The sequence below is a fragment of the Taudactylus pleione genome, unplaced genomic scaffold (assembly GCF_031769625.1).
Source record: "Taudactylus pleione unplaced genomic scaffold, aTauple2 ptg000400l, whole genome shotgun sequence".
Taxonomy (NCBI): Eukaryota; Metazoa; Chordata; class Amphibia; order Anura; family Myobatrachidae; genus Taudactylus; species Taudactylus pleione.
Window position 1 is genome coordinate 3,799,636 of NW_028284802.1, and position 25,428 is coordinate 3,825,063.

The window sequence follows — 25,428 nt, forward strand, 5'->3', positions numbered from 1 at the left end:
TCGGGGGCACTACGGAGGCTGGTGTCCACCCTGGGAGCAGCACAGGGCTCTGGTCCCAGGGGCTGTGTGCTGACTTGAGCGGGTGTAGCAGGCTCTGGAAGTGACCAGAGCAGGCCCTTATAGTAGCGGTGTCTACAGCAGGGTCTATGGTCCTCCAGATTAGTCACAGGTCCCCCCAGGGAGCAGGCTGAATAATCGCTGTACCGTGAGTGGGAGGAGCGCCCGTCCGGTGCAAACGGTAAGTTGAGACCGTGGCTGCAGAACTAACGGAAGGCAGCAAAAGTGTCCTCTGGCTCCACAGACCCAACCCTCCATTATAAGAGACACCAGGGGGACATAGTAAAATGCCTGGGAGTCAGTTCGGTCATTGGGGGCCGCGTATGTAATGGCTTTAAACGGAACTCAGAGAGAACACGTCCCACACTATTTTCTATTTAAATAGGTCATTAAAGAGTAAGGGGTATATATATAAAAAATCGATTTTTGCATTCAATTTTATGTTCGACTTAGATCACCTGAAATCGAATCAAATTGAATGTAGATATCAGTGTAAAAATCTTACATTTACATGAATTCGATTTTTGTAAGCCTTTTCTAAATCGAATCTGATGTGGTTTGATTTTCACTAGTGATTTCTTATTCGGTTTTGGAAGCCCATGTCAAAATCGATCACACAATTGAACACAAAATCCCCAAAATAATAGTCCTGCCTTATGCTGGCTATTTCAGCATAAGTAGGTGCCCGTTACACAGAAATGTGCACAGATCTTTAAGTTCCATGCATGCTTCTGTGTGAAAAAAAACTTTTAAAACCTAAATGCACAACCAGCACCAGGCTTTTCTGAGCTGGCCCTGGTTGTGAAATTACAAGGTGAAAAAGATGAAGGGTTCCTCCGTATTTTCATCCACCAGCACCAGGCTCAGTGAGCCAGTCCTGGTTGTGTAAATACGGGGGACAAAATGAGTGGTGGTCAGCCGTATTTTCCTAAATCGGCAACGGACTCTTTCTAGCGAGGGTGTAATGCCACAGCCATTGGACCCTTTCATAGGGTCCCTTGACCAAAGTATTCAACACCTGACTGCTAGTCAGCCCATGCCGGGGATCCCTGGGGAGGTGGAGACCCCCCTCCATTAAGGGGTTAACCATCTTCAGGGTACCCTAGGCCTGGTCTGATAGTCTTTGGCTATCCCCGGCACCACTGGGTGGTGGATGCTCGGTTGAATGTGTAAAGAAAATAGATGATTAATATTGTTAATATTGTCTATTACAGTATGGCTAGAGATCCCAGCAAGCCTCCACCCCATGATGGTACTTTGAGAACCAAAATTACTAGCATGTGGGGCATAAAGGGGAGAATTCAATTACAGGCGAAGGGTGCGAATTGCTGTTGCAAACCCGTCTTGCGCCCTTTGGCGAATGCCCGATTCACTACACTATGGGGTAGCAAACAATTTTGAGTGAGATCCTGCTGCCGTAAAGTGCGGCAGCTGCCACGCAGATTCAGCCAGGCGAATTTATTCGCTCTTAATTGAATTCCCCCTAAGGGTATCTCTAGTTCACCTGCAAAATAAATATTAAAATAAAGACAAGACTCACACACCATGAAAGTACAACTTTATCACACACACATACTCACCTACAATACTTGTAGCCATTCACATATCCTCCTCTCCATGTAGGCATCCACGTCTTACGAAAACAACAAAACAGTCGGCCGAAGCTGCAGACAGAAATCACTTAATTAGTACCTCAATTTGATTTGACCACCTGTGCTCAACCATGGATATCTCTAAAACCTGAACTGTTGGGGAGCTTTGAGGACCACGTTTGGGAACCTCTGATATAGAAGCATTAGTCATATTCTGAGCTAGTTCAGTGCTGAGGAAGAGCATGTCTAACAACAGCAGTTGGGTGAGAGAAGTTACCAGAGGATTCAGTTTATAGACCGGCGAACTAAATGCCGACGGTCTTTATCCCGACAGGAGGAGCCCTATGGTGGTCTTATATATGTGTCAAAATACCAATGCCTATCTTAATACCGACACCGGAACGCAGAAGAACGACAGCCCGAACGAGGTAAGTTCGGGGCATCCTTAGCGTTAGCCTCGCCGGGGGGGGGTTGGTTTAGGGAGTTTGGTGGGGTTAGGTTTTGGGGCTGAGGTTAGGGTTAGGCACCCCCTGGCAGGATTAGGTTTAGGGTGTGGGAGGGGGGTTAGGTTCAGGCACCCCCGGGAGGACTTAGGGTTAGGCCCCATCCCAGGAGTTTTAGGGTTAGGCAACCCTAACGGAGGGTTCGGGTTGGGGGGGAGAGGGGAGGGTTAGGGTACTTACCAGCTGGCGTTGGGATCTCCTCCTGTCAAGCTTCTGCTGTCCGGATTTGAACCTGCCGGTATTTCATACTGAATCCATTACCAGGGCCATTATATATTTGAGGCTACCAGTTGAGTGGATCTTGGTGGGTGCTTGGGCTGTCCACTGTGATATAAATGTCCTCTGTAATAACAATCCTACCTCTCCTGTTGTGTGATAATGTTTCGCTGAAGGTATGGAAGAAGTGAGCCTGATCTAGTCTGGGGTGGTAAACAATATCTCTAATATACCCTGGTAAATGAATAATTCTCCCAACAAAATAATGTATCTCCTTTCAGGAATGCAGGTTATACTGGAGGGCTTGAAAGTAGTGATGGTTAAGCCTTTTTTTTTAACATGTGGGGTCATATGTGTGGTAAGAACGAGGGTCATGACTTCATCTGAGTTCTGGGAGATGAGAACCAACAAAATTGGTCTCCTGAAGAAATATTGGCTGTTATTCATTTCTGTATCAGAATAGTGTTGGGATTTACTTCCATCTCCAAACTGGGAACAGACCAGGCCTTTTACATTAAGTGTAGATGGGGGCTCGTATTCCTTAAGGCGGTCTGGATAATACATGGGCTGTGCAGATGAGAACTACATTTTGAGACTTTCTGGGCCCCTGGAGTAGAGACTCTGAATAACTCTCCACAGGTGGTGCTGGATGTAGGTGGAGTAGTTGGTTTTGAACTGTTCATCTTGAAGAGCAGAACCAGAGCATCATCTGTGGTCGTAGCTGCCATCCTTTTGTCCTCAACATGGATTTGAAATGAGAATCAGGATCCCATCGGTTTCTATATGGTTCTGTTTGATTCACAATTCTCCATGTGCTCAGATAGTCTGATGAGGACAATTCCTCTGAATGGTCAATGCCAAAAGTTCTTATAAACCAAAAATTGTCAAGTGTTAAAATTGAATCAAAGACTAGGGGGTATATTTACTAAAGTGAGAGGTTTTAAAAGTGATGTTGCCCATAGCAACCAATCAGATTCTACTTAACATTTAACTAGCACCTTCTAGAAGATAACACCTACAATCTGATTGGTTGCTATGGGCAACTTCACTTTTAAAACTCACTTCTAAAAACTCTCACGTAAGTAAATTTACTCCTAGGAGTTTTATGAGGTCTATAGACCACTTTTCAACTGTCTCAAAAAGTATTGCTACAGTATGATGAGCAAGTGCAAATAAGGGGAATGGGTATGTAATACCGGCAGTCAGGATGCCTCATTTCAAAATACAGACAGCGGCATCCCGATGGGTCGGGTAAGTATACTAACCCTACTCCCTTCTCCTCCCTAACCCTCCCTTCTTGTAGCCTAACACTAACCCTCCCCATCCTGCACCCTAACCCTCCTCGTTCGTGCCTAGACCTAACCCTAACCCGCCCCCAGTAGTGCCTAACCCTAGCACCCCTAGGGGTACCTTACCCTAACTCCCCCCCAAACCTAACCCAACTATGCTGCATAAATCTAACACTTCCCCCCTCGGCAAACTGCTAAGACGCCCCCGGCTTACCTTGTTCGGGATGGTGCCTGTCTGTATTCCGGCGTCGGGATAAAGACGCCTATTTTAAGTCCCGTATTGGGCTTGCATCGTCGGGTATTTGACCAGCGGCATCCCATCAGCCAGTCTACTAACTACATCCTGCAAATAAGGTGGAAGGAGATACCAGCTGCCATTTGTGTAGTTTGCTGTCCCCACATAGTGCCCTTCTGCTTAGTGTACCATGTACTGTACCTCTGGAGCCCTCCTGCTTAGTGTACCATGTACTGTACCTCTGGAGCCCTCCTGCTTAGTGTACCATGTACTGTACCTCTGGAGCCCTCCGTTGCCATTATATTAGACCAAGTTTTGATGATTCTAAATGCTGCTACGTGAAAAGGTTATCAGAAACTGCATCTATAAAGCCATTTCCCTAATTATTTTTTGGACTATCAGCATAAAAACATACTTTGCAGGCTTTAATGGACCTGGAACCATGTAAATTAACACCTGTGTACCGTGTACATGTCCTTATAGTGCATCCTCTAATTTATTTTCTTGTCCTTTTTACATTATATTTTTCTCTTTATAGAATCTGAAACCAGCAGAAAGTTCTTGCACTTGGGGTTCTTTTACGCTATTTTTGTGATCTTAACGTTAACTATATTTGTGATAAAAATGATACAAAATTAAACCTGTACACAAAAGAATTTCTGGTGAGTACAGAATTTATAGTTATCGTCTGTGTGGGTGTTAAAGTTTTGTGTTTGTGTGGCACCTTTTACACCAGGGTTAGGTGCTTATGGCCTCTGGTCCTGAGCTTTCTCCGGGTTTGCTCAGTCCTTGCCTCAGACTGTTGTGTACCAAGGGTCTGATTTAGAGTAGTACGCAAACCATTGGGCCGTTCACAGACATTTCGGGTGCACACACCCGTCGTTGCACTCGCGATATATCGTTAGTTGACCGAACCAACGATAGATTTACAAGTGTGTACCCAGCTTTAGAATAATTGAAAGTGCAAAGAATGTTCTTTTGTGATGTCACGTGCCTACTTTTTCACAGGTGAGCTGGTTTTATGGGTAAATGTATGGATTTGCAGGCCTAGATGGCGTGTGACAGTTTGCACTGTTTTTATTTTTTCTTCTGGTTTGTACTGTTGACCGGAGGGATGTGAAAGCATTGGGGATATTCATCACTAAGGGGCATATTTACTAATCATCGTATTTAAGACAGGTTAATTAGAATTTCTTATTGCCATTATTCGCGGATATAAGAAATTAGCATTCGTAGGAATGTACTAAAAATAAGGGACAGGGGCTGTGAAATGACCCAGTCCCCTGTAAGGAAGTGAAATAATCGCAAAAGTAATAATTTTACTTGTATATCATGAGCCGGGCCGTTCTATAGGCCACTATAGAATAATGACATCACGAAACGGAGTTACCTATTTGAGCCAAACCCTGGAATGCTTTGATAAATCTGACCGCATTGCAGCCCCCCAAAAAACTTGGAAGGGGGAAAGTGGGAGACACCGAGCACTGGTACCAATATAGTAAGTTAGAGATAGAGATACTCTGCATGCCTTGCCACAGCTTTGCTGTTAGGGCATGCTAAAACTGTGGCAGGGATGTGTAAGCCCACAGCAGCTGAGGTGCCACAGGTCTAGGCACAGTCCATGTCTGGTACAGTTGATTTGGCTGCCCACCTCCTGTGTGTCTCCTAAGCTGCATGGATGGCTTTGTAGCCGTCCAATCACTGCTGCTGACATGAGAGGTGGTTCAGAGAATGGTAGGTGAAAGCTGAATAGGCTTGAGAATAGGTAAGAATCCGAGGTTTTTTGCTGATTGGAAGCATGACAGCTTTGTTGCTGGGTAGTTTAGTTTAATTAGGGTGTCACCTGTTTTTGATATTGGCCAATGCTTTGCTTGATGGGAGTGGTTAGCTAGGGTGGTATATAAAAGGTGTTCTGGGTAGAGACAGACTCTTTTCCATTTTGGAACCCTCCACCCCGCCCAAAACCTTGGTCTTTTTTCTTTGTGTTCTAACCCCTTTTGTCCACTTAGGGGAGGTGCAGCATTGGCGGGAGAACGCTGCATTTCAGTGGCTTTATCGTGGCACAAGAGAACGTTGGGAGGGCACTTACCCTCTGTTACATGGCGAGTTTGTCCTCTCTGTGCGGGGGGGACCCGAGCATTTCATGTGCGGATAGCTCGGACTGTGCCCGTGAGGGAAGCGAGACCTTCCCATCGTAAGTGTGCCTGCAGGGGGGACGTTTAAGTCGTCCCCTGAGTATTTTTCAGAGTTAGAAGGCTAGAACCGGAGTTGCAGCGTCTCCTGGCCACCTCAGTTAGGTTAATCTTTCAATTATAAATAAAAGCTGTGACCTTTTAGCCAAGCTGTTACGTTTCCATGTCTTTATTAGTTAAGGTAAGATAAGTATATAAGGTGTATTGATTTTATTAGCAATAAATCAATGGATTTCTTATTGTAATTCTAGTTGTCTTTTGCAGAGAATATCAAAAAGACACTTTCTCCATCAGTATGATTATCAGGCTCCATTAATGTATTTGTTCTTTTACAGAATTTGACTACATTTATTTATTCCACGATCTCCTATTTATATGAACAATCAAGTTGGAACAGAAACATCTTTGTCAAGTCTCTACTTGACTTAATGCTGGCCGTTCACTGAACCTGTCTTAAAAGTCCCAGGATGTTCTGTCTGTGGTGACTGCCGCCCTTGGTCTTATGAGGTTTTTTACATTGTAAGCTCTTACGGGCAGGGCCCTCTGCCCTCATGTGCTTTTCCTTCTCTCACTTATACCATCATCCCCTCCTCATTGCCACCAATGGCATCAGACCTTTGGGGTCAGTCAGTGCTGCTGTTGAGGGTATTATGACTGCATGTGCAGCAATGTGTATATAGTTTTGTCTCCCGTGTTCTGCAATGATTTATACTGAAAGTTTTATTCACGTTTTCCATGATATGTTTGTACTGTTTCTGATTATGTACTATACTATGAAAGTCACTGCAGACCCCATGTGGTGCCATATAAAGGATAATAATAATAACCAGTGACTTATTTTACCCAAGGGCTGTAGGGTTGCAGCCAGAGCCGTAACTAGACTTTTTGGTGCCCTGTGCCAGAGAGAGTATTGCCGCCCCCTTATTTTTTAAATAGGGACACAAGATGGGGCCTCATGGGGAAGGGCCAGGCCAGAGATAGGAGAGGCCAGGAGATACTGGGGATAAAAGAAGAGGAAGCTACAAGTGAGAATGATTATAAACAGGCCCAAACAGCGCCCCCTGCCCTGCGGTCCTGGTTGTAGCACTCCCAGTGAAATCCACCATATCCCTGGGATCTCCCTGTCCTCCCCTTTGTGAATTAGCAGCACTGATTTTATTACTGCAGCCTTATTCGGCTTCTTGGGGCTGGTGCAGATGCAGCCCCTACTCCATGACGTCTTTCTGGTCTTGCACTAGTCTTTTTTTTGTGTATTTTTTATATTTTGTCCTTGTTATACGCATGTACATTAAAAAGAGACCAGCCGAAGAGAGATTGGGTGGGGGGCTGCTGACCATAGTAAACAGTTAGGAGCCACCGCTGCTTACTGCTGATGCTGAGCACACCTTTATGAGCATATGAAGAATGAAACTGTTATATTGGAATAAAACAATTTTATACTTACTTTGGGATCCTGCCGCCTCTTTTTTTTCCCCCTCACTTGTCCTCATTATACATCTTGCATCTACCCGTTATGTCATCTCAGGTGTGTAATTCTTAGGGTGGGTACACACCTAAACGACCAGACTCTCCACCTCTCTACAATCCTTCAAACGGGCTCTCAAGACCCACTACTTCATCAATGCTTTCCAGCTCTCATCCTAACTTGCTACTACATGCTCTCTCCTCCCTGTCTTCCCCATGTGTATCATGCCCATCTGTCTGCCCCTCCCCTTGAGAATGTAAGCTCTTGCGAGCAGGGTCCTCTACCCTCTTGTGCTTCTCCTTACTTTATGTTCATCTACTTATTACTCACCACAAGGACACCTAACACTTGGTGCCTATGCTTTGTTGCTTAATTGGGTGTTATGGCCACCTATGTAGCAATGTACATTATCCATGTCCTTGTTCTTCATTGTATTGTATTTTACTGTAAGTCACTTTTTGGTTATGTACCTTGTAAGGCGCTGCGGAACACTTGTGGCGCCATATAAAAAAACGATAATAATAATAATAATCGTGCTGATGTTTAGGGCGATTTGCCTTCACCCTGGACATCGCGTGATTGCCGGTAAACACTTAAAAGATTTAATGAACGACGGAATGATCACTGGGCCTGATTCAGCGTCACACGTTGGTGCACTGCTGATCACAGATTCTCAATGTTTGGGAATCTGTGCAAGCGCCAGACCCATTCTGCGCATGTGCAGAACGGGTCTGCGAGCCAGTACGCCAACTGGCAGCAGACTGTCAGTGATTGACAGTCTGCTGCCATCTGAGGGCGGCGAAGCCCTCTGTTTACCGAAACGGAGGCATGTCACTGCTGTTGCGGTGGAAGGTTGAAGCCAGGATCTCCGTCAGGTGAAGGAGCTTTCCTGGCCTCTTCCTCTAAACTGCAGCGGCTGGCTGCGGGAACCCATTTAACAATGCAGCTCAGCAAAGGAATGCACAGGGGGCGTGATGCCTCCTTGCTGCTATCGATTCCTACCTATCTATACACTCTAAATGTCGCTATTTAGCGTTGTAAGTCGCACAAGAAATAATTACTCTCCAGGCTCTGATTGTGTTTCCAAAGCACAAAAATATATTATTCACCAAAAAGCAGATAGTTACACACTGTGAATTAGCGCAAACAAATTATACAATCACAAGGTACAGTCGATACATACGCAGGCGCTCTGGATCTAGATTTCCGGCATCAAAGGTGAAGCCTCCATCAGAAGAAAGAACAAGCAGACTAACTACTGGAAATAGAGCATCCGTATATGTACCCTTACAGAGATAGGCAATACAACAGAACAAGTTGGCATAATCCCATTGGTTCTTCTTCCTGGTTCTTCTGTTACAATACAGTTCATAGGTCAGTTTGTATGATCACAGTCCAGCCTCCAACAGCTCTTTGTGTCCATTTTCCCGCTGAAGAACAAGTCTAAACTGGCTGCATTACAGAGTACATTTTAATGGCTATCTCTCTATGATCCATAATTTGCAGATGCATGTTGCGATTTCCCCACCGATGGAACCGGAAGACTACAAATAAAGTGTTCACCAGACCAGTCTGTTGCCCTTCCCATAGTGTCACACAGTGTAACCCTCTATAGTGTTACCTTTAAGGTCCCACGCCCACAGTGTCTTCTTACACCATGGAGCCCTTCACCACTGTGTCCCCCCAATCCCCCTCTATCCCCACCCCTCATTATCACCCCTCACCACACAATGGCCCGTATTCAATTTGAATTGCACCCGCAATACTTTTTCGTCTCCCGGACACTTTGCCTGTTTTGCAGGTGGAAAAGTATCGCACGCGTCCCCGCGTATCCCCGTATTCAGTTTGAAAGGACGCGAAAACGGGACCTGGCGAAACTGAAACAAGCGGAAAGTCCTGTCATCTTTAGTGAAATCAGTCTGAGCCCCCACAAAAGATGCTCTGACATGGGGGTTCACTATGGTACCCCCTGATTTGGCTTGCTGAAGGTATTTGGTGTTTTTAAACGGGCTCAATAGCTGCTTATTAGCGTTTTTGTATAAGTGGTGAAGAATAGTATCCAGGAGGTTTTTTGGAAGAAAATAACGTAACCCAGCAAATTTGGGGTACTTGAAAATGGGGGGGCAGCAGATTTTAAAGTTGCAAAGTGAAGTTTTAAAAAACATTAAAATCCACCTCCCGCAAGCACCTGCAAAGGAAAAAATACCTGGGGCATACTTGGGGACCCCCCTGGAGTCTAGTTCGCTAGTTTTTAACTTTGTCCCCCAACTTTAAAGTAATTTTTTGGGGTGTTCTTACGTCTTTTTAAATATTTTTTGACGCAGTTTACCATTGGGGGACTGTCTGATGGCTGCATGGGGGTTCCCGCATTGTTGTGCCCCAAAACCCCAATTCTGCACTTTTTTCCGCCTGCTATTCATAGGCGAAACTTTTTTGAATATTACATTGCATTGACTTTCCGCCTAGGTGGAAAGTCTTTGAAATTGAATATGGCGATAATTTTCCGCCTGGCAAAATGACGTCATCAGCAAAACTTTTTCGCCGATCTCGGCTTTTCGCTCCAAATTGAATACGGGCCAATGTCCCCCTATAGTGTTCTCTCTGCTCTCCTCCATCCTCCACACTGTAACCTTACCTATCCTCTCATTGTGGCACAGTGGTCCCCCAAACCTCCACCCATAGTCACCCTGCCCCAAATAGTGTCCACCAATCATCCTCTATTCCCTACAGTGTCACCCTTCCCCATCAGTGTCCCCCTACTGTGCCCTCTACCCATATCCAACCATAGTGGTCCCCCAACATCCCCCCATTGTGTCAATGTGGCCAATGTGAAATTATTAGAAGGCGTAAAATGGTTGATTTGGGGGCATTGTAGGTGTAATTGAATTTTGGCACTACAATGGGGCATATATTGAACTAGGGGACTACTATGGGGCATAGATTGAACTAGGGGACTACTATGGGGCATATATTGAACTAGCTCATTACTAGGGGGCATACAATTAACAACCGATGTGGGGAGAGGTCTCTCTCTTGAAGCATTGGGATGGGGGCCCCTTCAAAATGTTGCTATGGGGCCCTCAAAATTTTGGCTACACCCCTGTCCAGGCCTAATGGAAGTATACAATGCATACAAGTATGATTACAGGTACACATTACATTCGGTGTGGTACTGTACAAAGGCTTATTGCAGAGTATGCTGTGAATGTGCATTTATAGTGTACCTGGGCTATACTAAGTGGTAATAACTTGAAATTCATGAACTTGATTTTACTTTCGCTTATTTTTACAAGAAGCTCCCAGGTGCCTCACAATGATTCTCTTTGGTTTGCGAGAACTAGTGATCCAGGTATCAGGTACATGTGCGCAGCGCTGCCACCGGGATATATGGGGCCTAGAACATAGGAAACAGGCTAAGGTTCCAGCCACAGCGAGCCCCCCCCGGTCCCCTTACTGCTATATCCCCCCAATAGAGGCCCTGTGTGTGCATAATGGAGACCTTGAGTCAGAAGCCTGACCTGCCATGGTTATGCAAATCAGTGATGTCACAGAGGCCAGTGACATCATAGCACAGGACAGCAGGTGAGGCTCACACAGAGCAGCAGACACATTATAGTTACAGAATCTTAGCGAGGTGCATCGTTTTTATTATAAGACGAATTTTCTCTAATTGTACAACTAGAGAAGCTTCTGAGAGGCTGTACTACTTAATGTGAGGCGACATGGCCTCCCCTAGGTAAGTGAGAATAAGCCGGGACACTTTAGCATTGGTTTTTACAATTGTTGTTGTTTTTGGGAGAGGGGACTGTATTATTTTCCTTATTTAAAACAACTTAAATTATTTTGAAATGCAATAGCACTAAGTAATGTGTACATATCTGTAACATAGTTGCCTAGTTATTACAGTTAGCCGTCCAATCAACATATAACGCTAAATTCAAATTGATCAGAGGAAACAACAATTTAATAATACTCAAACCAGACTCTGTAGGCAGAGCTAGTCCTGCACGGGGACTACTGGTCTCCCAATATATACTTACATATGAGAATGGTCAATGAGGTACAACCTATATGGTTACATCTCAGAAAGAAATCCTAAAAATAAATATATTAATAACACTCAAGGGCACTTATCTGCTTATATAATCTTTATACATTCTGCAGAGTTTGGTAATAATCACTTAGTCACATATAAATCTCTGCCATCATAATCGTGTTGGATGCACAGACTGTAGAATGTCATTAGCAGCTGCAGCATCATACAAATACAATACTGGGAATCTCCCAAACAGGTCTTTGCAGTGTGATTGAATTTACAGGCATAGAAATATGATTTGTACTGGCAGAACCTGGCTTAGGATAGTAATTAGGCACAGCATCCAGGTATTTACACACAGGATCAAGGCTAATCCATATAAATTAAATTTGCCACAATATTTGAGTCACAGGTTGGGTATATGTGTTTGGTATATGATAGGTTAACAAGTCCCCATTATGACTGGGCTATTACCAAATGTAAAAAGGCTTATCTGTAGGGAGTACCTCCAGGTAATATGTAGGAGAGGGTATGTACATGAAAGACCCCAGACCATGAGGGTCAACCTGCTTCTACTGTCACTCTGTTATACAGACCACATCCTCTTCCAGGTTCTCATGATGTACTACTACTGACTACTGTACGTTTCTCATGCCACACCAGTCTCCCTGCTCTCTCATCCACCGTCCTCTGCATAATGGTGTGACAGCAGAAGAAGGTTGACACTCATGGTCTGGGGTCTTTCATCTACAATATGTCTCTCATATACTACCTAACATTGCTGTAATTACCATAGGTGCAAGGGGTGCAGCTGCTATACGGCCCAGAGCTGAGGGGGGACCATCTTCCTTGTCAAAGTTACATTTGTTATATATATTTCACCATTGGGTGACACATATGAGCTGTCATATTGCACAAGTACTCAGTGAAGATTACGTATTTGCATGCAAAGCAAAAATATACAAATACAATTCCCACTAAATAATACTTTGGTTTGATGCACCTGGTGCAGAAGGACAGGCTCATGTATGAAAGTAAAGTCCCACATCACACACCTGGAAATACACAGGGCGTTATAAGGCAGTGCATGCATTTGCAGGCCCAGATAGCCTCAGATAGTACACTTCTGCCAATGTAACATTTACATACACAAATGTGACAACTGTAATAGGCACAGTCCTGATGTCCCCTCACTCTCATGATTTTATTTAAGACATACTGTAAGTGAGATGGAGCCGAGCAGTATTCTAGGAGCAAAAACAGGTAAATGCGGTGGTTCTAGTGTCGGTTGGGTGTGGAAGTGATGTGATCTTTCCATCATGCACAATTATAATTTCTAGTGTATCTGCTGCTGCTGTATACCCACATAGGTGCAGAGTCAATTGTCTGAGGGCAGTCCCAGGGACTGTGGCCTGTTGAATCACTTTTGCACATAGAGAAGTGTCCAACTTCTTGCAGTTTGTAAATGACCCTTAATGAAAGCAATCTGACTGAATTATTGCACAGTTACACGTAACCCCTATACAGTATATGTGTGCACAATCTTTACCTCTTGCCATGTAGTTGCTGTGAAGCCCTTGGGTGGAAGTCCTACATGTAGTTATGGTTTGTTTGGACATTGAGGGTCTAGTGTGGCTGTTTCTGGTCCTCTGGTATTTCGGCACCTTGCGACCCACTTCCACTAAAGCGCCAGCTCTCAGAATACACTGTATAGGACACATACATAAAGGAGGGTTATTATGATTTGCACTTTTATGGCATAATTTTGTTTTTGTATCTCTTTAGGAAAAGAAAGCGAAAGACGAATAAGGATCCGGCTCCAAGCTCATCGCTGGACGCCGCTCCCGGTAAGAGAGGAGCCAGGAGAAGTCTTATTACACCTTCAGTAATATAACTGTAATTACACACAGTGCTGGTGTCCTGGGAGCTGCCTCCTAGTAATTAAACAGTGGGTCATTAATAATAATAATGCTCTTTATGGATTGGGGGTAGTTCTCCTGCACAGCCTTACATTGTAGTAAAATGATTGCTCTGTATTGTACCACAGTGCTCGGGGCAGGTCTCAGCCACTATCTAGTTACTAGGAGCTGCCATGTCTGTGTGATATTCCAGCAATGATACAGTATCCCAAATGCTGCTATTGTTGGGGAGGGGGAACCATGTCAGAACTAGTCCCATAATACAATGTTATATAAATGATATATTCTTGGGGGCTGTAAACAGGAACAATCAGACATTGGAGATACCTTTACCCTCCCCAGTGATAACAATATTGGGCATATTATGCTGGAATATCTGTAAGTGATGGTGATTACCGGTGATTATATCATGCATGCCTACTCTCCCAGAACATCCAGGAGGCTCCCAAAAATCGTGTTGCGCTCCCGGCCGCCTGGAAAATTGGTCTAGTCTCCCGGGCGGCCACATTCCCTCGGACCCCCAAACACACCCCTGCAGCAGAGGGGCAGATAAAGCGATTTGCGCTGAATCGCATCATGATGGCCTTGCCCCCTGCTTCACAATCCTGGTAATCTCGTCATTGTGTAGTGGGGACAGGGCCACCATGAGGCTATTCTACGATCACGCCCCCACACCTCCCCCAATTCCGCACCATGACCCCCATCACATCCCCCGTCCTGTTATATAACCTATGCTCCATCCCTCTGTATGCTCTGCCAGCTACAGTCCCACCAGCCCCTATTATCTTAGCATTATGCTCTCCCTCTAGTCTATGAGCTCTAATTGGCGCCACCGTCTACCCTCTGTCTCACAGCTGCCGTCCTTCACCAACCTTGTATGTACTTGTGCTGTATTGTAGGTGTAAGTTGTATTTTGTATGATTTATATCTCTCTGGCACTACATTATTATTACTTATTTATGAACAGTTATTTATATATCTATATTCCCTACCACTTGGAGACACATTACTGCAGGGTTCATTACACTCATGTTAAACATGTATTGCTGGAGGTGACACACACATAATAGCACATCTTACAGGTAACCTCTTGTCTTACTTCCACAGAATGCATTTTCTGCCGCCGTGCAGAGGATGACGTGGCCAAATTTGGAGAGTTGCTAACTAATAGCAAAGAGAAGCTGACCGTCCACCACTACTGCCTGGTATGTATGCAAATAAATGATTGATGAACATCAGTGTGTATATATATATATATATATATATATATATATTAGGGATGTGCGCCGGACCATTTTTGCCGGATTTGGATTTGGTTCTAATTCGTCGTCCGGATTTGGATTTGGATTTGCCAAACTGCGGTGACTGGCTTTGGATTTGGATTTGGATTTGGATTTTTTTACAAAAAATGACAAAAAAAGCTAAAATCACATAAATTGGTCTTTTTTTTCTTCCTAGAGTATTATTAACCTCAATAACATTAATTTCCAGTCAGTTTAGACCATATCACAGCTTATAATATTGTTTTCAACATTATTGGCCAAAGGTTGCAGTGAGCTGACTGGTTACTAAGCGACAAAGCAGCGGCACAACGACACCACAGTATAAAGCACATCTATGACACATTGCCACACAGCAGTGGCAGAAATGAAAAGTAGTGCACCCACCCAGTGGGGTACGGCCAGCAGAGTCACAGTACTTGTTTACAAAGTGGGCTACGGCCCTAGGAGTCACAGTGCACAATCTTATTAGCATTACACCGCACATAGGGCCTGATTCACATTACACCATAAAGTAGTGTCTCTTATTTATGTTACGACACACAGTAGTGCCCCTTTTACACAATGCCCACAGTAGTGACCCTTTTACACAATGCCCACAGTAGCGGTGTCCCTTACACAATGTCCCCCAGCAGTGGTGCCCCCTATGCAGTCCCCTTAGTAGTAGGGTCCACTATGCAGTGCCCCCAGTAGAATGCCCCCCAGTAGTACCCCATTAGCAGGCCCCCCATTAGCAGGCCCCCCCCAGTAGTATGCCCCCCATTAGCATCCCCCCCCAGTAGTATGCCCCCCATTAGCATGCCACCCAGTAGTATGCCCCCCCAGTAGTATGGCTCCCCCAGTAGTAGGCTGCCCCAGTAGCAGGCCCCCCCAGTAGCAGGCCCCCCCAGTAGTAGGCTGCCCCAGTAGTAGCCCCCCTGTAGTATGGGCCCCCCCTGTAGTATGGCCCCCCCTGTAGTAGGCTGCCCCAGTAGCAGCCCCCCCAGTAGTAGTAAGCCCCCCCAGTAGCAGGCCCCTCAGTAGTATGGCCCCCCCAGTAGCAGACCCCCCCAGTAGTATAGCCCCCCCAGTAGCAGGCCCCTCTGTAGTATAGCCCCCCCAGTAGTATAGCCCCGCCTAGTAGCAGACCCCCCCAGTAGTGCAGACCCCCCCAGTAGTGCAGACCCCCCCAGTAGTATAGCCCCCCCCAGTAGCAGGCCCCTCTGTAGTATGGCCCCCCAATAGTGCAGATCCCCCCCAGTAGTATGGCCCCCCCCAGTAGCAGACCCCCCCAGTAGTATAGCCACCCCAGTAGCAGGCCCCTCTGTAGTATGGCCCCCCCAGTAGTATTGCCCCCCCCAGTAGCAGACCCCCCCCAGTAGTGCAGACCCCCCCCAGTAGTATAGCCCCCCCCAGTAGCAGGCCCCTCTGTAGTATGGCCCCCCCAGTAGTATAGCCCCCCCAGTAGTATAGCCCCCCCAGTAGTGCAGACCCCCCCAGTAGTGCAGACCCCCCCAGTAGCGCCCCCGGACCTTTGACAAGTAAAAAAATAAAAATAATAAAACTTACCTGATTCCCCGCTCCCGCGCCGTCCGCTCTGTCACACGCTGAGGAGGGAGCCGGAAGACGGAGCTCATGTGTGAGCTCCAGCCGGCTCCCTCCGTGCAGCAGCCAATGAGAGTCTGTGTGACTCTCATTGGCTGCTGTAACAAACACACAGCTGCCGCTGGCGGCTGTGTGTCTGTGTCTGTGTAGGGCAGAGCGCTATCACTGCGCTCTGCCCTACACGCGAGGAGACCTGATGTCGGATTCTCTAGTGAGAATCCGACATCAGGCGGCCGCCGTTCGGCCCCGAACGGGGATCCGAGTCAGGCGGTGAACACCCGAACAGGGTTCGGGTGGACTCGGATCCCCAATGTTCGGAGCGGTTCGGATTCCACAGAATCCGAACCGCTCATCTCTAATATATATATATATATATTAGGGATGTGCGCCGGACCATTTTTGCCGGATTTGGATTTGGTTCTAATTCGTCGTCCGGCTTTGGATTTGGATTTGGATTTGCCAAACTGCGGTGACTGGCTTTGGATTTGGATTTGGATTTTTTTACAAAAATTGACAAAAAAAGCTAAAATCACATAAATTGGTCTTTTTTTTTCTTCCTAGAGTATTATTAACCTCAATAACATTAATTTCCAGTCAATTTAGACCATATCACAGCTTATAATATTGTTTTCAACATTATTGGCCAAAGGTTGCAGTGAGCTGACTGGTTACTAAGCGACAAAGCAGCGGCACAACGACACAGACACCACAGTATAAAGCACATCTATGACACATTGCCACACAGCAGTGGCAGAAATGAAAAGTAGTGCACCCACCCAGTGGGGTACGGCCAGCAGAGTCACAGTACTTGTTTACAAAGTGGGCTACGGCCCTAGGAGTCACAGTGCACAATCTTATTAGCATTACACCGCACATAGGGCCTGATTCACATTACACCATAAAGTAGTGTCTCTTATTTATGTTACGACACACAGTAGTGCCCCTTTTACACAATGCCCACAGTAGTGACCCTTTTACACAATGCCCACAGTAGCGGTGTCCCTTACACAATGTCCCCCAGCAGTGGTGCCCCCTATGCAGTCCCCTTAGTAGTACCGTCCACTATGCAGTGCCCCCAGTTGAATGCTCCCCAGTAGTATGCCCCCCATTAGCAGGCCCCCCCAGTAGTATGTCCCCCATTAGCAGGCCCCCCCAGTAGTATGCCCCCCATTAGCATGCCACCCAGTAGTATGCCCCCCCAGTAGTATGGCTCCCCCAGTAGTAGGCTGCCCCAGTAGCAGGCCCCCCCAGTAGTAGGCTGCTCCAGTAGTAGCCCCCCCTGTAGTATGGGCCCCCCCTGTAGTATGGCCCCCCCTGTAGTAGGCCCCCCCAGTAGTATGGCCCCCCCCAGTAGCAGGCCCCTCAGTAGTATGGCCCCCCCAGTAGCAGACCCCCCCCAGTAGTATAGCCCCCCCCAGTAGCAGGCCCCTCTGTAGTATGGCCCCCCCAGTAGTATAGCCCTGCCCAGTAGCAGACCCCCCCCAGTAGTGCAGACCCCCCCAGTAGTATAGCCCCCCCCAGTAGCAGGCCCCTCTGTAGTATGGCCCCCCAATAGTGCAGATCCCCCCCAGTAGTATGGCCCCCCCAGTAGCAGACCCCCCCCCAGTAGTATAGCCCCCCCCAGTAGCAGGCCCCTCTGTAGTATGGCCCCCCCAGTAGTATTGCCTCCCCCAGTAGCAGACCCCCCCCCAGTAGTATAGCCCCCCAGAAGCAGACCCCCCCAGTAGTATAGCCCCCCCCAGTAGCAGGCCCCTCTGTAGTATGGCCCCCCCAGTAGTATAGCCCTGCCCAGTAGCAGACCCCCCCCAGTAGTGCAGACCCCCCCAGTAGTATAGCCCCCCCCAGTAGCAGGCCCCTCTGTAGTATGGCCCCCCCAGTAGTATAGCTCCCCCCCAGTAGCAGACCCCCCCAGTAGTGCAGACCCCCACCCCCCCAGTAGCACCCCCGGACCTTTGACAAGTAAAATAATAAAAAAAATAAAACTTACCTGTATCCCCGCTCCCGCGCCGTCCGCTCTGTCACACGCTGAGGAGGGAGCCGGAAGACGGAGCTCATGTGTGAGCTCCAGCCGGCTCCCTCCGTGCAGCAGCCAATGAGAGTCTGTGTGACTCTCATTGGCTGCTGTAACAAACACACAGCTGCCACTGGCGGCTGTGTGTCTGTGTCTGTGTAGGGCAGAGCGCTATCACTGCGCTCTGCCCTACACGCGAGGAGACCTGATGTCGGATTCTCTAGTGAGAATCCGACATCAGGCGGCCGCCGTTCGGCCCCGAACGGGGATCCGAGTCAGGCGGTGAACACCCGAACAGGGTTCGGGTGGACTCGGATCCCCAATGTTCGGAGCGGTTCGGATTCCACAGAATCCGAACCGCTCATCTCTAATATATATATATATATATATATATATATATATATATATATATATATATATATATATACACACACACACACACACACACACACACACACACACACACACACACACACACACAGGGTGGGACTGGCCCACAGGAGTATAGAGGAAATCCCCGGTGGGCCCCACTGTCTGAAAGCCCCACCACCTCCTCTAGGTGTCATGCTCCAGACTGTGCACTGAATTGTACATTGTTACTCTATTAGAGGGTCAGTTACCTTGTGGTCCAGGACCCCTGATAGACATCAGTTCATGATTCGCTTCGGTAGAAACTACATCAAGATTTGCCTAATGGTCAGACAAGCAAATGTGGCAGCTGTCCACACCCCCTCTATTGGATGACCACACCCCCTCTGCTGGATGACCACACCCCCTCTATTGGATGACCACACTCCTCTGCTGGATGACCACACCCCCTCTGCTGGATGACCACACCCCCTCTGCTGGATGACCACACTCCTCTATTGGATGACCACACCCCCTCTTGGATGACCACACCCCCTCTGTTGGATAGGCCCCTATCACTGTATTCCCCTGGTGAGCCCTTTATGCCCCAGTACCACACTGTATATATATATTTCCTCCAGTTTTAATTTTAGACATAGTGAATATTTTTTTGGAGTCTTCCCCTAAGGATATGTAGATATCTGCACAGTTAATGGTAAATGCAGGAAACAGTGTAACAATGTACTCCCAGTAATAACACGGGAATATACGCTACAGACACAAGTGTATCACATTGTTATTGGGAATGCAGTACAGGTGTTAGCTCAGTGATTATACCCATAAGTACATCTCCCCTCTCTCTCTGATCCAGCTGCTAACCACCGGTATGCCACAAAGAGGCAGAGACAACAATGGATTCTACGGCTTCCTCTTCCCGGACGTGCGGAAGGCAGCGAGACGGGCAGCAGAGATGGTGAGGGGGCTGATCATGGTGATACTTCCTCATGTTGTGTGACCGGCGCCCAGGAAACATTCTCTTTTCATGTCACAGGAGAACCAGATTACACATATTGTGCCTGATCCTGAGTTGTACACAGCTCCGGAACGCTAATGTAACTGCGCACTTCCTGTGTATGCTCTGCGCCGCATCGAGCCACCCACTGCCCGCAGCCACTATCACTAGTATCAGCACTTACACCATGCTGGGTGCAAGAGATCCGTCTGACACCGGCGTCCCCTCGGCACACACATGGCTGAGAATAGGCCTCACCTCTGGCTACACGTCCACGACGCTCCCATGAGACCATTCTCTTTCCTGTCACCCAGCTGTCACCCAGAATCACTAGATTGATGTATGGAGTGACATGGGCGAGATCTGTCTGATTCAGAGCCACCTGGAGATACGTAAAGATGTGTACGCTCACTACGGTGCATGTGCAGGCTGCTAATATTGCTAAATGCAGCCGCATACGGAGCAGCATGTGACTCAGGCTCATTATAACATGCAGGTAATGGTTACACTGAGTAGTGTGTTGTTACTGGGGCTGGTACAGCAGTGCACGCAAGTGATTCATGATTATCAGGAATCTGCACGCGTGCAGGACCCTTCTGTGCCTCTGCCTGATTGACAGACAGAGGCATTTAAGGGGCGGTGCGGGTGCGAGGCCATGGTTGGCCGGCATTCCCAGAAACATAGCCTCTAAATCCCCTCCATTGTCAATACGACTACTTTGTTGGCAAGCCCTTCCCTGAGGCCAAACCTCTTACACAATATAGCAGGGTCCTGACCTCACATATAGCCAGAACCTCTGTCTGTCACCTTTGGGGCTGATAGGATGCAGCAGCTACAACGAGAAGCCTTAAGCTGGGTACACACTAGGCGATATATTGGACGATTTGTTGTTCTGAGGTGAAGCGGAAGGACATATCGTCCACATTGTCCAATGTGTATGTACTATTGTGCGTACACATGTGTCTGATCTGTACATGCATGGCAGATCAGAAGATTTGGCAGCTGACACCATGCATCTGGATGTGGGGGGGGGGAATGATAAATCGAGCGGTCGTACACCAGATCGTGCAGTGTGTACAGACCGCCCAATATATTGTGCAATCGAATGTGCTGTCGCTGAGTACACACATCATCTAGTGTGTACCCAGCATGAAGCTGGGTACACACTAGGTCGACAAGTCGGCCGTTCGGCCCACCTATCTGGCGATTGGTAAGTGTATACTTACCAATTCATCTGCCCGATGTGCTGGGCTTGACAGCTCAAATGGGTGGGCATTTAAATCGCCCACCCAGTTGAGCTGTCAATCACCGCTGCGTCCATCTGCATGTGTATGGGTGATAGGCAGATTGCCCGTACACACCAGTAGATGGCCGATGTATCTTTCAGATATATCGGCCATCAGCTATGCTGCACAGCAGATTGGATATGGCTGTGAATGACGTCTCCTGTAGACATGTACACACCCGGCGATGCACTATAGATATATCACCCGTTTAAGCGAGCAGGTGATATATCTATCAGTGTGTACCTGGCTTTAGAGCTGCTGTTTCCTATCTCTTCTGCTATGGAGCAGCACAGAAGGTGGTTAGCAGAGGACCTGGCTATACGTGTTAATTACAGTGATGATTTTATTATTAGTACAGGGGTTATTTAGGGTTGGGCAAGGGATGCCAGTGCTCAGGATCCTGGTGGTCAGAATCCCGATGCAGGCATCCCGACAGGGTTAGGATACCGATACCTGCAGGTAAGTATCCTAAACCCTCCCCCTCCCCATAAACCTATCCCTCCCTCCCCGCAGCCAAAACCTGTCCCTCCCTCCCCGCAGCCTAAACCTGTTCCTCCCTCCCCACAACCTAAACCTGTCCCTCCCTCCCCGCAGCCTAAACCTGTCCCTTCCTCCCCGCAGCCTAAACCTGTCCCTCCCTCCCCGCAGCCTAAACCTGTCCCTGTCCCTCCCTCCCCGCAGCCTAAGCCTGTCCCTCCCTCCCCGCAGCCTAAGCCTGTCCCTCCCTCCCCGCAGCCTAAACCTATTCCTCCCTCCCTGCAGCCTAAACCTGTCTCTCCCTCCCCACAGCCTAAACCTATCACTCCCTCCCCACAGCCTAAACCTGTCTCTCCCTCCCCGCAGCCTAAACCTGTCCCTCCCTCCCCGCAGCCTAGACCTGTTCCTTCCTCCCCACAGCCTAAACCTATTCCTTCCTCCCCGCAGCCTAAACCTGTCTCACCCTCCCCACAGTCTAAACCTGTCCCTCCCTCCCCGCAGCCTAAACCTGTCCCACCCTCTCCACAGCCTAAACCTGTCCCTCCCTCCCCACAGCCTAAACCTGTCCCTCCCTCCCCGCAGCCTAAACCTGTCCCTCCCTCCCTGCAGCCTAAACCTGTCCCTCCCTCCCCACAGCCTAAACCTGTCCCTCCCTCCCCACAGCCTAAACCTGTCCCTCCCTCCCCGCAGCCTAAACCTGTCCCTCCCTCCCCGCAGCCTAAACCTCACCCTTCCCCTTACAGCCTAAAACTCTCTCCCCCCCCACAGCTTAAACCTAATCCACCCCTGCAAGCTAACCCTAGCCCTCCCCTAGTCCCTAATTCTAACCCCTAACACCCTCCCCGTAACCCCAATACTTACTTACCATCGGGATGCCGGCGGTTGGGATGCTGGTGCCGGGATTCTAAATGGTGTCTGGATTCCAGCACTGGCATTCTGAACGCTGGCTTCCCGACAGCTGGGAAATAAACTACATCCCGTTATTTATAGTGGGGAACCTCCTTACACCCATTGTTCTTCTCTTACTCACTATTGTCATTTGTCATTTATAATGTTTGCAGACCTGCACAGTGTGTAAGGAAACAGGAGCATCCATCCACTGCAGCAGGAAGGGCTGCACAGAGAACGTGCACTTCCCATGTGGCCAGGAGAAGGGCTTCATCTCCCAGTATGCCGAGCAGTTTCCGTGAGTAATCCATTTACTTCTAGGTATTAGCTACATCCCATTAGTTATAGCTAAAGCGCATTAAGTGTGAGAAATGCCATGTGCAATGTACGTGATATCATACTGTATTATTGGGGAATGTGGACGTGGGGATGAAAACGAAATATATAGATGATAGAGCCCGGGCATTGAGCATTGGTGAAAGGGGTGGTAACAAAACTCTGCTTTTAGGTGGATTGTTTATGCTGTAAATGTAGAAGAGGTCACACATGGGGTGACGGCAGGAGGTAGCTCTATGGGAGAACATGCGGTTACAGAGGCTCTATTGATGTTTCCTTTGAAGTACTCACAATTTGTACTCTTACATTGTTCCCATATAGATCATTTTGCACAAAGCATCGGCCCTTTCAGAAGGCTCGGCCACAGGAAGACCCCAGTGCATGCACCATCTGCCTGGAAGATCTGACACCACCTCCATCTTATGAGGTGATTAAAAGCCCCTGCTGCAAACATACCTGGCTCCACAGGACCTGCGTGCAGGTAAGTTCTCAAGTTACTACTTACTCCTCTCCGGGACAGACTCTTATCGGAGACAGCGTCTTGGCCAAAATAATCTTGATAAATTGCCCCAAAAGGTGCGATGAGATAAGCAGGAGGTGAGCCAGGAGGAGCCCCATGGAGTGGAGGGATTAGAGGAGAATGGGGGGTTGTCACCAATATCAAATGCTGCCCTGAGGTCATGGGATATAAGAATAGTGAACTGGCCATGAGGAGGTCACCAGTGATTGTGGGGGGAATGAAGGGACCCAAAGTCTGATTGGAGAGGACCTAGGAGGGATTGGGAGAAAAAGAATGAAGTGCTGTCGTTGTACACCAATCGCTCGCAGGGGCTTAGGGGTAAGGGGGAGGACAGATGGGACAGTACATATATCGCTCTGCATTGTATGGGTGATCTAATGCAGAAGCTGATAACTGTGTCCGCTCTTTATACTATATATGATGTTTTATGACACATGATGATGCTGCCTGACATTAGGCTGGTGTCTTATCCTCACTCAGTCATTTCTTGTGCAGGACTTTTGCTCTATGGCTGTAAGTATGTAATATTAATATATATATATATATATATATATATATATATATATATATATATATGGGATGTGCAGGCTCGGAGAGGTTCGAGTTTTGACAAGTCCAGGATTGATGATGTTTGTCCATGCAAGATGACGTTTTGCCTCTTTCTGAGATCCATTTTTTTGGAGGGAAAAATCCGAACTCAGCGTGCAAACTTGAAGCTATCTGAGCCTGCACATCCCTAATAAATATATATATATATATATATATATATATATATATATATATATATATATACACATACAGGCAGGTCCATAAATATTGGGACATTGACAGAATTTTCAGATTTTGGCCTCTATTTACCACCACAATAGTTTTGAAATGAAACAAACAAGATGTGCTTTAACTGCAGACTTTCAGATTTAATTTGAGGGTAATTACATCCAAATCGGGTGAACGGTGTAGGAATTACAACAGTTTCAATATGTGCCTACCACTTTTTAAGGGGCTAAAAGTAATGGGACTATCAACTCAAAAGCGATTTCATGGACAGGTGTGGGCTATTCCCTCATTATTTCATTATCAATTAAGCAGGTAAAATGTCTGGAGTTGATTCTAGGTGTGACATTTGCATTTGGAATTACTTGCTGTCAACTCTCAATATGAGATCCAAAGAGCTGTCACTATCAGTGAAGCAAGCCATCATTAGGCTGAAAAATCAAAACAAACCCATCAGAGAGATATTAAAAACATTAGGTGTGGCCAAATCAACTGTTTGGAACATTCTTAAAAAGAAAGAACGCATCGGAGAGCTCAGCAACACCAAAAGACCCAGAAGACCACGGAAAACAACTGTGGTGGATGACAAAAGAATTATTTCCCTAGTGAAGAAAAACCCCTTCACAACAGTTGGCCAAATCAAGAACACTCTCCAGGAGGTAGATGTATATGTGTCAAAGTCAACAATCAAGAGAAGACTTCACAAGAGTGAATATAGAGGGTTCACCACAAGATGCAAACCATTGGTGAGCCACAAAAACAGGAAGACCAGATTAGAGTTTGCCAAACAACATCTAAAAAAGCCATTACAGTTCTGGAACAACATCCTATTGACAGATGAGACAAAGATCAACTTGTACCAGAGTGATGGAAAGAGAAGAGTATGGAGAAGGAAAGGAACTGCTCATGATCCAAAACATACCACCTCATCAGTGAAGCATGGTGGTGGTAGTGTCATGGCATGGGCATGTATGGCTGCCAATGGAACTGGTTCCCTTGTATTTATTGATGATGTGACTGCTGACAAAAGCAGCAGAATGAATTCTGAAGTGTTTCGGGCAATATTATATGCTCATATTCAGTCAAATGCTTCAGAACTCATTGGACAGCGCTTCACAGTGCAGCTGGACAATGACACGAAGCATACTGCAAAGGCAACCAAAGAGTTTTTTAAGGCTAAAAAGTGGAATGTTATGCAATGGCCGAGTCAATCCCCTGACCTGAATCCGATTGAGCATGCATTTAACTTGATGAAGGGAAAATGCCCCAAGAACAAGCAGGAACTGAAGACATTTGCAGTAAAGGCCTGGCAGAGCATCACCAGGGATGAAACCCAGCGTCTGGTGATGTCTATGCGTTCCAGACTTCAGGCTGTAATTCCCTGCAAAGGATTTGCAACAAAGTATTA

At 47.1% G+C, this 25,428-nt stretch overlaps 1 long non-coding RNA gene and 1 pseudogene across 3 annotated transcripts in view; one reads left to right on the top strand and one right to left on the bottom strand.

Moving 5' to 3' along the window:
- Positions 1–6,471, top strand: part of LOC148506547 (major histocompatibility complex class I-related protein 1-like) — a 169,892-nt pseudogene extending 163,421 nt beyond the window's left edge.
- Positions 1–25,428, bottom strand: part of LOC148506531 (uncharacterized) — a 555,606-nt gene that overhangs the window by 291,970 nt on the left and 238,208 nt on the right. The window lies entirely within an intron of this gene.